Below are 13,994 nucleotides of genomic sequence, written 5' to 3'. Positions count from 1 at the left end.
CAGATCTGAGCAGGGGTATCAACAAAAGAACCGAGGCGGAAATGTGCTTGGTAGCTAATGAAAGAGCAATCAGGCCATGGTGGTGGCTGGAGCAGACAGGGGTAAGCAACCAGGGGGAAGTGGAAACACTACCAGTGAGTAGATTCAGTCCACAGTGATATAAATAAGCTGCTGGATTTGTCATTAAGTAAATGACTGAATTAACAAGGTATATCTACATTAACATAGTTATAGGTCCAAATAGCTGAAATTCCTGTTTCATTTATGATTCAGCATCTGTCATTAAAGGCACACAATTAAAAAGTGAGATTATTTCACTAACATTTTCTTGACTGTTGAGTATAAATAACACAAAATGTTATTTCTGAAGTCTACTGGAGATAGTAAGAGTACGTGGCACACACACACTGGGCAGCAGGGTAGGACCAGCTTAGAGACAAGATCAGGAAACAAGGTTGGTGAACACCCGTTTTAGACTGTTTTTTAATTAAACAAGAAAAAGTAGCAAATGGACATTGTTTCATATTAAAACATGTTTTTGCTTTTAGTAGATACCAAGAATGAAAATTAGGCAGCTATAAAGACATTTCCCTTATCACTATTCAAAGTCTATATAATCTAAGAAAGCACTACCTGACCAATTTCAAAGAATATCTTCACCTTAAAAACTAGAATATAGACACATATTATAACATTATATTTATTGCCTTTATTATCCTCAAAGGATCTGAAAATCACAGTTTCTCAACATACAGGTTTTCAGTAACTTACAATAATTATGTAACTTCAATAGCTTACAAAGAATGTACATTGAAAGTTATATGCATATGTTAACTGAAAACAGTTGGAGTCTTATTTTACTTGAGAGATCTAGTCAAAATTGATCAGTCTTCTTAAGTTTCTACTCCAAAAATTAACTACCAAAACTTTCAAAACAGTAACATGTACAGGGCAACATTAAAGAAGCATCCAGTATCAGAATGGTTATCATCGAAACACAAGTGTTGGCAAAGATGTGGAAAAAGGGGAACCTTTAAGCACTGTTGTTGAGAATGTAAATTAGTGCAGCCACTATGAAAAATACTATGGGGGTTCCTCCAAAAATTATGTAAGTAACTCTGAGGAACTCAGCTCTCCCCTCTGTATCCTGAATTCATAATCTTAAAATGATGAGGACAGATAGATTTCCAAAGCTGGCTGAAGTTCCTTTTTTAAAAAAAATAAAAATAAAAATGTAGCCAACAAGATCCCAGCTCTAAAATTCTGATTCAGCTGGATCAGACTGAGGCCTGGTTATTATATTTTAAAGCTCTTCAGATGCAGCCACCTGGGAACCAACATTTGGAAACCACTTGACTAGATGACTCTGCCAGACTTTGAAAAATGAGAATCATTTGTTCATGTGAAAGACAGGATTTTCTGGTAAAAAGAACCAAATACAGAGAGAAATGACAGAGGAAAATTACAGAGTATGCTTAAGGAGTGGTACACAGATTTTACTGCCAGAAGTTTTGCATATGTGGGGGGAAAAAAAGATAACCCTGAACAAGCAAATAAGGGTCTGGTCACTGACAACCTTGGACTGCATTCTGTGAAATTTCTATTTAATATTACTGGTAACAGAAAAATGATTCATGTAATAAAATTATCATAATCTAAGATGTTTGAGAAAATAAAAATAATTACATCAGCTCTGGCAACAATTTTAAAAAGAAAAGAAGGAAAAATAGCTTGGACTAGGGAGTTGTAATTAAAAACAAAGAACAAGACAGATAGGAAAGATTCTGAAACACTGAAAAGAAACTGTCTACTGACTATGATGGACAAGAGGGAAGGAAGAGTCTACCATATATGGAAGTTTCTTCAAGTGTGGGGGCCTGAAAGGACAGAAAAAGAAAAAAGAAAATCAAAAGAAGGAGATCATTTGGGCAAGTGGGTGGAGGAGTGGTGGGATGAGAGGGTGAACGGCTGTTGTTAATGAAGTGCTCACTGTGAGACATGTGGGAGTCTCAGGTGCCAACGGGGCGTTCTCAGTTGGAGAGGAGAACACTTTTGAACTGGATTATCATAGGAACCTAGACTGAGTAGCAAGCTAAACTGATGTAATAAATAATAAAATACAGAATGTTGGAAATTTTTAATCACAAAGGGAATAAAGAACAGAATTGGTGAGAGTGAGAGAACAGAAATGGGGTGATAGAATACTCTAATCAGAGTAACAACTGGAACATTAGAAAAACTGGGAATGAAATCACTTTGTCTAGCTATGATTCCAGCAAAGAATATCTCCTAAATATAATAAACATTAGTGTTCTTTTCCCATCATCCTTTCTCATCGCAGACAAATACCTCATATTTTGACCAGCAGATTTTTCTGGGTCCTTATTAGTAATAAACATTAGGCTTTTAGCTGCTTCATCTGTAAAATGAGGGGACTGGACTAGATGAATTCTAGTACCCTTGCCAATACTAACATATGATTACACATCATTTACTCGTGCTAGCACTGTGCAAAGTACTGGGGATTTAAAAAAACTGAAGCAAATACTGTACTGTCTGACCTTTCAATATCTATGGTCTGATGGGCGATAAAGACAATTAAAGCAGCAATTAGAATGTACTATGATAAATTAGAGGAGAAATGGATAGTTTAATAGGAGAGGTGATTAACTCAGAATTGGGGAGGGATAGAGGAGTCAGGCGGAGAAGGCAATGGCAACCCACTCCAGTACTCTTGCCTGGAAAATCCCATGGACAGAGGACCCTGGTGGGCTGCAGTCCATGGGGTCGCTAAGAGTCGGACACGACTGAGCGACTTCACTTTCAACTTTTCACTTTCATGCATTGGAGAAGGAAATGGCAACCCACTCCAGTGTTCTTGCCTGGAGAATCCTAGGGACGGGGGAGCCTGGTGGGCTGCTGTCTATGGGGTCACACAGAGTCGGACATGACTGAAGCGACTTAGCAGCAGCAGCAATAGAGGAGTCAGGAAATTCTCCTTAAAGGAAGAAAGCCCAGCCAAGACCCCAAAGTGAAGTTGTCATGGGAAGGTGTTGGGAGCTGGAGATAAGGAGGGGTCAAAGATTTACAGGAGTCAGGAAAACAAAAGGAAAACCACTCCAAGCAGAGGAATAGCACATACAAAAGCCTGTGAATGAGCACACTGTGGAAATTAAATCGACTAATATAATATCTGATAGGTAAGAGAACTACACAAATACCTAAACCAATGCAGGTGTCCATATCAATCAATCTCAAACTTTTGATAAATATAAAAGAACTACCTGAGGGAGGTTGTTAACTAAAAACGGACACATAAGGAAGACCGGGGATTGCTGGTAAGTTTTTAATTTTTTAATCTGAATGCTGGTTATGTATGTTTGTTCGCTTTGTGAAAAATTCATTGAGTTGTACTCTTATGAGGTATGTACTTTTCTGTTGATTACATTTTCACCATACAATCTAAAATAAGAGGGTTAAGAGCATCAGGAAAAAAATGCACATGTTTGCAACCCAAGTGTCCACTGAATGGATGAAGAAAATGTGTTATTCAGATAATGAAATATTATTCAGTCTTAAAAGAAATCCTGTCACAAGCTATAACATGGGTGAACATATCATGCTATGCAAAATAAACCAGTCACAAAAAAATACTGTGTGGCTGCATATTATAAAGATAATATTATTTACATATTATTTATATGAAGACTGTAAATACACAGACAAATTCATAGAGACAATAGAACAGTGGTTGCCAGGGACTCAGGGATAGAGAGGGATAAAAACTGTTCAATAGACACAGTTTCAGTCCAGTGAGACTTCTGGAGACTGGATGTGTGATGTGAACTAATATGAACATACTTAATGCTACTGAACGTTAATGGTGACTGATTTCATATTAGGTGTATTTCATCAGAATTTAAAAACGCATAGGCTTGGATCTCAACTTCAAATACACTAATTTGACAGGTTTAGGAATGAGGTCAAGGAATCGGGATAATTATGATAAACCTAATTTTTCTACTGCAGTCATCCAGTAAGGCCTTATTATGAACCAAGCATTATTTTAGGGGCTTTTACACATGTGAGGTCTAATCCTCCCCAACAAAACATTCAAAGTAGCTGTACTGTTCCCTACTGAAAGAGAGGGAAACTGAGGAATAGAGAAGTCAGTAGAAGCTCCAAGACAACAAAGAATAAATGGAAGAGCAGGGATTCAAACATTAAAACGTCTGGATTTTAAAGTTCATGCTTTTTCCAAATAACAACAGTTATTTGCAAATAACCATTAGTACCAATTAAAGTCTGACTTTCTTTAAGCAGTAAAATAAACTTTGAAAATAACTAAGGAAAATGGCCAATAAATGCTGTTACTTTACTAAGTAAGTAAAAGTTGCTTAGTTGTGTCCAAGACTTTTTGCAATCCCATGTATTGTGTAGCCTGCCAGGCTCCTCTGTCCATGGGATTCTCCAAGCCAGAAAACTGCAGTGGGTTGCCATGCCCGCTTCCAGGAGATCTTCCCAACCCAGCGATCGAACCCAGGTCTCCAGGATTGCACGCTGAACCACCAGGGAAGCCCAAGAATATTGGAGTGGATAGTTTATCCCTTCTCCAGGGAATCTTCCCAATCCAGGAATCAAACTGGGGTCTTCTGCATTGCTTGCTAAGTACGGACATTTTTAAAAACTTCACTATCTACTATGATCACTTCATAAAAGAAAGGTAGTTCAAGTAACAAGGAAAATAGAGGGAAATTCTCAGAGTAAGTAGTTGCCTTGTTTTCATTTTGAATTTTAATGGGAACCGATAAAACCTCAGCATGACTGCTACCAAGCTACAGTGTTTGGAAACCAGTACTTTTGTTATCTTTCTCTACAAATGAGCAGGTTAGCCAATCTTGCTTGCATACAATATCCTCAAGATTCAAGTTTCCCTGAAAATTGCCCATAAAAAAATTCCTTCTTTCCTGGTACCCAGGGCCACTGTGTTCTCTGTAAAGTTTGATGGTTTAAATTCAGTGGCAAACAGTTAACTCTTTGCCACACTCACCTGGCTCCCCACGCTTGGCTGCAAATCCCAACTTCAACAAAGCTGAAATCGGTAAAATCATAAACTGTCCTTAATAGAACACTTTCTCATCTCATAGGCAAACTGTGCAAACACAACGTGAACAATTCACTGCTCATCTTGGAGCTGCCTATTCTTTGGGCCTATTTTCCCAATGTTCCAAGATTAGCTCTAGGACTTCTCTGTTTCTTTACACGACCTACCCAAAGCCCTCTTTACAAAATCACACCCATTCCTGGCACTTCTTAGGTCTACATTAATTGCCAGGTTCCACCCTGATCTGTGGAAACAGTATACTACATGAAGATGCCTTCTCCCCTAGGTGGTAATGTTTAAAATGACCTCCATATCCACTTATTTTCTTTTGTCAACACAACATAAGTAGAATAAATATTACAAAGTTCATTTTACAGTTAGGTAACTAAGGTACTAAGAAGATAGGTCCAAAGTGGGCCTAGCAGGCCAGTTTCAGGCCTCAGTCCCTTCACTCCCTATTCTATACTCTTCCACAGCTCACCCTGTCACCACCTGACTCTAGATATCCAGATATACCAGTTTTTCAGGCATTTGTAAGAGATCTCAAAACAAAATGAACACATTTGAAAAATACCATTCTTTCTAGAAAGAAATAAACTACTGACAAGGAGCAATGTCTTCTATTAGGTACAAAAGTAATTGCAGTTTTGGACCGTGAGTTTTAAATCATTAAAACTAGGCTCAAACATATCTTTATTAATCAACACATTTTAGCCAATGAGAAATAAGTTGGTTTATTCCTATAGTATAAAAATCCATGCTTCCGGACTCAATGAACTCTTAGAAAGTATTTTCTGTCTCCTGCTGGTTGTGGAAGTGTTTTCCCTGTAAAAAGTTGTCAAGGTGCTTGAAGAAGTGATCAGGTGAATATGGCAAATGAGTCAAAACTTCATTGCCCAATTCATTCAATGTTTGAAATGTCATGTGACGTGTGGCCAGGCATTGTCGTGCAGAAGAATCAGGCCCTTTCTGCTGACCAATCCATCTGCAGGTGTTGCTGCTTTCAGTGCATCTCATCCGTTTGCAGAGCATATTTCTCAGATGTAATGGTTTCTCCAGGATTCAGAAAGCTACAGTGGATCAGACGGGCAGCAAACCACCAAATAGCAACCATGACCTTTTTTTGGTGCAAGTTTGGCTTTGGAAAGTGCTTTGGAGCTTCTTCTCTGTCCAACCACTAAGCTGGCCATTGATGACTGTTATATAAAATTCACTTTTTGTCAGACTTCACAACCTGATCAAGAAATGGTTCGCTGTTGTTGAGCACAATAAGAGAAGATGACACCTTTAAATAATGATTTTTTTGATTTCTGGTCAGCTCAAGAGGCACCCACTTACCAAGGTTTTTTCACCTTTCCAATTTGCTTCAAATGCCAAATGACCATAGAATTATGGACATTGAGTTCTTAGGCAATTTCTCATGTAGTGGTAAAGGATCAGCTTTAATGATGGCTCTCAATTGGCTGTTGTCAACTTCTGATGGCGAGCCACAACTCTCTTCATCGTCAAGGCTTTCCTCTTCTTTGCAAAAGTTCTTGAACAACCACTGCGCTGTACATTTGTTAGCAATTCCTGGGCCAAATGCATTGCTGATGTTACAAGTTGTTTCTGATTCTTTACGATCCATTTTGAAGTCAAATAAAAAAAAATGCTTGAATTTGCTTTTTGTCTAACCTCATTTCTAATAGTCTAAAATAAATATAAAATAAATAGCAAATAATAAGTTATGGGCAAAAAACAAAGTGAGAAATACACATTAAAATGATAAATAGCATAACCATATTTATCTAAGAATATACTCCAATATCAAGTGGCCAAGTGTAACAACACAAAATTGCAATTATTTTACAGCAACCTAATAGACAATGTCTCCTCTTTAAATGAGAGTCAATATTCTAAGAGTGACTTCCCTGGTGGCTCAGACAGTAAAGCGTCTGCCTACAGTGCGGGAGACCTGGGTTCGATCCCTGGGTCAGGAAGATCCTCTGGAGAAGGAAATGGCAACCCACTCCAGTACTCTTGCCTGGAAAATCCCATGGAAGAAGGAGTGTAGTAGGCTATAGTCCATGGGGTCGCAAAGAGTCGGACACAACTGAGCGACTTCACTTCACTTCTTCATTCTAAGAGTAATTTTCTACAAGCTGTCAATGTGACCTTCAATAAATCACTTAACCATGTATGAAATTTTCCAACTTCATAAACTGTAATATAAAATGAGATGAAAGACAATTTAATAAATTAGATCTATTTCAGAAGTAGATCAAAACAGATTTCTACCTTTTCAAAAACATTTCAGAAGATGGCATTTTCTTATTAAACTAAAATTATTTCTTCTGCTTTGGAGACGAATACATATGATGTAAGTTTTTTTCTTTCTTTTTCAACATCTCTGTAGCATTACATGAGAGGAAAAAAAAAAAAATACCCACAAGAATACAATCAGAAAAGAAGCATAGTTGTTTAGGATCCCTAAAAAGCTTGCCAAAACAGGAACACTTTAACCAAAGTGACAGCTGGTGCTGAGCTAATGGAATGGAAAGATAGCAAGACTGCTGCAAAGATTGTGCCATAAAATAGCAAGCAACATTCTCCTGTTAACTAAACTATAGATAATACGAGGTGACCTCTGTGAGCATAAACACAGTATTAAATCAAAAGTATGACAGGATTTTAAAAGCTTCATACAACTGAAATTAGAAATGAAAAAGGTAACAGAGTTTGATTTAACTAAAAACAAAATGCAAAAATCATATATATGTTCAAGACCAGGATTCCTCTCTGCAAGGATCAAATAATCTTTGTGCCAAAAAGACTAACCATCACATTTTACTTTTTTCCCTAATGAACTAACTCTTTAGCAGGTAACTTCTCTTTCTTTAGGTTTCATATAATTAATAGATATGCTTAGTTACTTGGTAGTGTCCTACTCTTTGAGACTCCATGGACTATAGCCTGCCAGGCTCCTCTGCCCATGGGGATTCTCCAGGCAAGAATACTGGAGTGGGTTGCCATGCCCTCTTCCAGAGGATCTTCCCAGCCCAGAGATCAGATCGAATCCAGGTATCCCGCACTGCAGGGGGATTCTTTACTGTCTGAGCCACAGGTTTAATACATAAAAAAATACAATGAGCTGAGGGAAGGAAAAGGACAAATAGAGAATATAAAATTCCCTGCTGCTATTCTGTTTTGGTTATTAGTATGTTTTCAGGACTACAGTATTTCCTCAAAGTCTTATTCGTAAGCCATTTCATGCTCAACTAAAATAAGACAAAAATAAGAACCCTCAGAATCACATTTAAAAGGGGGAGTGATGGAGAAAGGTGGAGAGGGAGGAGGGGAGGGAAATCATCTACATGTCCCCAGTCTCTGAAAAACACAGAGGTTATAGTGAGAAAAATGCAAAGCCAGTTCAAGCAAAAATTTAAAGAACAAGTATCTTCCAATATATAGAAAATCCTTACTGCTGGGGGAAAAAAAGCTTATTATTTTATTTTTTATAGCATAAAAAGGATACAAATCTAAGAATTTTTATCACTAAGTAGATAATTTTTTAAACCACTCCCTCAGTAGAATACGTATTTAATAGAAGTAGGCTAGTTTTCAGGTAAATTTAATACAGTAAAAAGCACAGCAACTTAATCATGCACAATAACTGAGGAATTCTAAAATCCAAATATTTTATTTCTCAAGAGTAGTGTTAATAAATTCACAACACTTTATACATAACAAGTATATATAACAGGTCAAAATATTTATAGCAATTTATAATATCTCTGTACCCTAACATGATACATACATTGGATACTTTTTTGAAGCTATCTCTAAAACACTGAAGACTTAATGGAGCCCCAAGGGAGATTACAAGTATTGAAGGAAGAGAGAATCACATTAAATAATGCAATTTAAAGGCAAGAATTATATTAACTATCTCGGTTGTGATCCAGAGCTTACCAGAGGCTTTTCTGATTCAGTAGCATGCAGTCCACTAATGCTTGATATGTACTTCTCAGCTAACCTAATATAATTATTTCAGAACCTGTTAACAATCAGCAGTCAACAGTGCATAACCCAAATGAAATTAAGAAACTAAGAAGAACACTTAATAGTGCAGTATGATCTTATCAACCAAAAATCAACTTTATTCTAGCCTTTTTTGAGAAGCAGTAGGGAAAAAGGACTGGGGGAAATGAGTGTAAAAAGAAAAAGGAAAATAAAGAATGAAAGTGAACATGCATTGAAAGAGGAAAGTTCTGCAAAAAAGAATACCACAGAGAGAGTCTTAAAAAATGGAGAAGATAAAAAAGATCAATATACAAAAAACGGTCCTTTTAACTTTCAAATTTTTTTTATCAAATGAATCTGGAGTGCACAGTCCACACAAATTATAGTTTGGCATTAAGTAAAAGTTTTAAAGTGATGCCAGTACTCAGAATAATATTCTCATCACATTTAGATAATAGCAGATAATATTTCAAGGACACTAAAAATGTGTTCAATAATAAAATGAATTTTAGAGGAAAACAAAAGCAATCATGAGACATTAATATTGCAAGCACCCAAATATTACTTAAACACAAATATTTAACTTAAATGTGCATATGTGGCTTACTTTTAAATAAAGCAATACAATATAATAATTCTAGTCATTCCTTGTTTTACCAGATATATTTATGGCAGCCATTATTAGGTATTCCCTAACACGCTACTAAAGTAATGCTCAGAATTCTCCAAGCAGGCTTCAGCAATATGTGAACCCTGAACTTCCTGATGTTCAAGCTGGTTTTAGAAAAGGCAGAGGAACCAGAGATCAAATTGCCAACATCCGCTGGATCATGGAAAAAGCAAGAGAGTTCCAGAAAAACATCTATTTCTGCTTTATTGACTATGCCAAAGCCTTTGACTGTGTGGATCACAATAAACTGTGGACAATTCTGAAAGAGATGGGAATACCAGACCACCTGATCTGCCTCTTGAGAAATTTCTATGCAAGTCAGGAAGCAACAGTTAGAACTGGACATGGAACAACAGACTGGTTCCAAATAGGAAAAGGAGTACGTCAAGGCTGTATATTGTCACCCTGTTTATTTAACTTCTATGCAGAGTACATCATGAGAAACGCTGGGCTTGAAGAAGCACAACCAGGAATCAGGATTGCCGGGAGAAATATCAATAACCTCAGATATGCAGATGACACCACAAGTGAAAAGTTGGCTTAAAGCTCAACATTCAGAAAACGAAGATCATGGCATCTGGTCCCATCACTTCATGGGAAATAAGATGGGGAAACAGTGGAAACAGTGTCAGACTTTATTTTTCTGGGCTCCAAAATCACTGCAGATGGTGACTGCAGCCATGAATAAGAAGACACTTACTCCTTGGAAGGAAAGTTAGGACCAACCTAGATAGCATATTCAAAAGCAGAGACATTTCTTTGCCAACAAAGGTTCGTCTAGTCAAGACTATGGTTTTTCCTGTGGTCATGTATGGATGTGAGAGTTGGACTGTGAAGAAGGCTGAGCGCCAAAGAATTGATGCTTTTGAACTGTGGTGTTGGAGAAGACTCTTGGGAGTCCCTTGGACTGCAAGGAGATCCAACCAGTCCATTCTGGAGGAGATCAGCCCTGGGATTTCTTTGGAAGGAATGATGCTAAAGCTGAAACTCCAGTACTTTGGCCACCTCATGTGAAGAGTTGACTCATTGGAAAAGACCCTGATGCTGGGAGGGATTGGGGGCAAGAGGAGAAGGGGACGACAGAGGATGAGATGGCTGGATGGCATCATTGACTCAATGGACGTGAGTTTGAGTGAACTCCTAGAGTTGGTGATGGATAGGGAGGCCTGGCGTGCTGTGATTCATGGGGTCGCGAAGAGTCAGACATGACTGAGCGACTGAACTGAACTGAACTGAAAAATTCTTTCCCTCCTTTTTTCTTATTATTAAAACCTAACTTTCTTCATGGATGTCAATGTGCACACACTTCATGATCAGCTTAAGCCAATGTTGACAATTTTGTTCCTCTTTGTCAGGTTCTTGTCTTCATAGTCCCCTGGACACTTGGGGTGACTGCAAGACCTATCTGGTCAGTGAGATATAACAATACGTCTGCTGAGGCAATTTTCAAAAAGGATTCTGTAACATGTCTTTTGGCTGGCAGCTGACACTGCTCCATCTCCACCCTGTGAACATGGATTAATGCCTGTAGTGTGACAGCTATCTTGTGACCATGATATGACAAGCAAGGGGACACTAAGGAAGGCAGAATGGAAAGAGAGACCTGCATGCTTGTGAAGTAGCTGAAGCAATGTTAGCACCACCCACATCCAGACAAACCCCTGTTTAAAACACTGTTAGTCTAGCTTGTTGCTACAGTACTCTCAGTTTCGTCCAGCACCAAACTGATGAAAACACAATACATAAAAACATGTGAATCCATAACAATACTTTAAAAAAAAAGAGAAAACAAAATTATGCCCCATTTGCTACCAGGGAGGGGACTTAATATATAAACTCCTTACTGTGTAAGTTGGTAATAAAAGTGCAAAATCTAAATATTTATCCATCATTTTAAAAAAGAACTGCAGTTCAAGGTAACCAACTACCCTTTCAATTAGTGAGAAAAAAATTCTTCTTTACAAAAGAATCACAGCTAACAAGTACAAACTAATAATAAAAACAGAAAATCACTCTTTCACAATCACTATTGAAAAAAATTAAAAGATTTGTGCAAAAATCATCAATAGATATTAAGACCATTAGGAGAAAGACTGTGAATTAAATGTTCTCAAGGTGCCAAAATACATTCAAATTCACAATGAAATAATTCAATGGAAGAAAAAAATAATCTTTTTCAACAAAAGGTGCTCAAACAATTGTGTATGTCCATAAGAAAAAAATGAACTCTAAACATTGTACATAAAAATTAAACTTAAAACATAAAATTATAAACTTCTAAAAGAAAACACAGGAGGAAAGCTTTCCAACATTAAGGTAGGCAAAACTTTCTTATATAACATGCAAATGAAAGCATGGGTAAACTGGCCTTTATCAAAACTAAAAAAATTTGCTCTTCATAAAAGATTACATCTTTTGGAAAAAAAAATAAGTTAATAAAAGCCTGATCAAGTAGGCCTGATCAAAAAACAGGAAATAGCAACAAGGATATACTGTAGAGAAAAGGGGAAAATAGCCATTATTTTACAATAAATTTAAATAGAGTATAATCTATAAAAATACTGAACCACTGTGTTGTATGCCTGAAACCAATATAATATTATAAATCAACTATACTTAACATTTTTAAAAAGAAACAAGAAACAGGGACTTCCCTGGTGGTCCAGTAGTTAAGAATCTGCCTTGCAATGCAGGGGACATGAGCTCACTCTGTGGTCTGGGAACTAAGCCTTTAGGGTCTGCATATCTCAACTACTGAGCCCAATGCAGCCAAAATAAATAAATATTAAAAAAAACAACAACAACAACAACAACAAGAAGAAACAAGACACAATCCAAACTAAAAAAAATTAAAAAATAAAAGATAATGTCAAGGGGAAAAACAAGGCGGCATTATTCAGTCAGCAGTAAAAAGAAGTACTTACAGCCATGAAATTCAAAGACGCTTACTCCTTGGAAGGAAGGTTATGACCAACCTAGATAGCATATTCAAAAGCAGAGACATTTCTTTGCCAAAAAAGGTCCGTCTAGTCAAGGCTATGGTTTTTCCTGTGGTCATGTATGGATGTGAGAGTTGGACTGTGAAGAAGGCTGAGCGCCGAAGAATTGATGCTTTTGAACTGTGGTGTTGGAGAAGACTCCTGAGAGTCCCTTGGACTGCAGGGAGATCCAACCAGTCCATTCTGAAGGAGATCAGCCCTGGGATTTCTTTGGAAGGAATGATGCTAAAGCTGAAACTCCAGTACTTTGGCCACCTCATGCGAAGAGTTGACTCATTGGAAAAGACTCTGATGCTGGGAGGGATTGGGGGCAGGAGAAGGGGACGACAGAGGATGAGATGGCTGGATGGCATCACTGACTCGATGGACATGAGTCTGAGTGAACTCTGGGAGTTGATGGACAGGGAGGCCTGGCGTGCTGCGATTCATGGGGTCGTGAAGAGTCGGACACGACTGAGCAACTGAACTGAACTGAACACATGCAACAGTGGGAAAGAACTGTGGCTCAGTTGGTTAAGAATTCACCTGCAATACAGAAGACCTGGGTTTGATCTCTGGGTTCAGAAGATCCCCCTTGAGAATGAAAGGGCAACCCACTCCAGTATTCCTGCCTGGGAAATCCCATGGACAGAGGAGTCTGGCGGGCTACAGTCCATGGGGTCACAAGAGGCAAACATGACTTAGCAACTAAACCACCACCACCATACATGCAACAACACAGATGAAGCTATATAAACATGCTAAGTGAAGCAAGCTACATACATAAGATGGCCTACTGTATGGTTCCATTTGTATGACACTTTTAGAAAATGGCAACTATGTAGAGAGATAGAAAGCACATCCGTGATTCCCTGGGTTTGGGGGCAGGAGGAAGAATTGACTACAAACAGTCATGAGGGAACTATTTGGTGGTGACAGTAGCTTAAGAAAAAAAAAAAATACCTGGACTGTGAAACAGTTGCACAAATGCAAAATTTAGTAACTTATCAAACTATATGCTTAAGTGCACAAATGTTATGAAATATAAATTACACCTTAATAACAATGCTAAAAGAAAAAAAGGCAAGCCATAGGATAGGACGAAATATTTACAGTTCACATGTATGACAAAAGACTGGTACCCAGAATACATTAAGAATTCTTACAAATCAGTAAGAAGACCATAAAGTCTGTTAGGCAAATATCTTTCACTGTTAGGCATTTGAAAAGTTGGTTACAT

The 13,994-nt window shown here is 37.7% G+C and overlaps 1 protein-coding gene across 9 annotated transcripts in view; it reads right to left on the bottom strand.

Moving 5' to 3' along the window:
* The window catches only part of COG5 (component of oligomeric golgi complex 5), a 277,344-nt gene that overhangs the window by 134,638 nt on the left and 128,712 nt on the right, over positions 1-13,994 (bottom strand). The gene's annotated exons all lie outside the window — the stretch shown is intronic.

Source organism: Bos grunniens, chromosome 4, assembly GCF_055505025.1.
Source record: "Bos grunniens cultivar Pamir isolate PY7600 chromosome 4, Bosgru_T2T1.0, whole genome shotgun sequence".
Lineage (NCBI taxonomy): Eukaryota > Metazoa > Chordata > Mammalia > Artiodactyla > Bovidae > Bos > Bos grunniens.
This window is presented reverse-complemented; position numbering and strand designations above follow the sequence as displayed.